Genomic DNA, 1,170 nt, shown 5'->3' with positions numbered 1-1,170 from the left:
GGTAAAAAGAAAACCAAGAAGAAAACTAAGAAGCCGCAAAGATTTTGCGTTACTTTCATTAAAACCAAGGTTGCAGAGATTGTTCATGTGCTCTAAAATAGCAAAATATATGAGATGGCATGCTGAAGATAGTAACAAAGATGGAATCATGAGGCATCCTAGGATGGTGAGGCATGGAAGAGGTTTGATACAACTTTTCCTGAATTTCCGTTGATCCCGGAATGTTCGGTTGGCCTAGCTAGTGATGGATTCAATCCTTTTGGCACGATGAGTACTAATTATAGCATTTGGCCAGTCATTTTAGGTCCATACAACCTTCCTCCTTGGTTGTGATATGAAACAATCTAATTTTATTCTCTAATGATCATTCCTAGTCCACGTACGGCGGGAAACAACATAGATGTTTTCCTACAACCCCTTATTAAAGGAGTTGAATGAGTTGTGGAGTGAAGGTGTCGAAAATTTTGATTCATCAAAGAAAGAATGTTTAGGTTGCGAGCTGCTCTTATGTGGACAATTAGTGACTTTCCTGGACTCGATATCTTATCTGGTTTGGAACACACTACTGGTTTAGCATGTCCCACTTGTAATTTTGATGCAGAACCTTGTCGGCTTAGCCATAGTAGAAAGTGGTGCTTTATTGGTCATCGTAGATTTTTAGCAAGAAATCATAAATTTAGACTGATGAGACATCGCTTTGATGGAAATGTGGAAGAAAGAAACCCACCAGAAAGTTATCCGGATCTGATATTTTGCAACAAGTGAAAGATATTGATGTTAATTTGGAAAACCGGCCGAGTTGAGTGAGAGAAGAAAAAGAGCTAGACAAAGAAATATTGGGCAAGGTGCCAGCACAACAATGGAGGAAAAAACATATTCTTTAATCTTCCATATTGGGAGTTCAACTCCATTGCGCCATAATTTAGACGTCATGCACATCAAAAGAAGTGTTTGACAATATTATATATTCTTTGTTCAATGATAAAGACAAGTCAAAAGATAATATATATACCAAAAGGCTCTTACGTTTACTTTTTGCTTGTTATTTTTATTTATTTAAGATTCACATGGAATCTTACCTGTGGCAGCCACAAGATCTTCATTTCTTCTCTTATCAGGCTTCCACCTAGAAGTGTGACAATACTTACATGTTTCCTCATTAGCATCATT

This window comes from Nicotiana attenuata, chromosome 12 (genome assembly GCF_001879085.1).
Source record: "Nicotiana attenuata strain UT chromosome 12, NIATTr2, whole genome shotgun sequence".
NCBI lineage: Eukaryota > Viridiplantae > Streptophyta > Magnoliopsida > Solanales > Solanaceae > Nicotiana > Nicotiana attenuata.
This window is presented reverse-complemented; position numbering follows the sequence as displayed.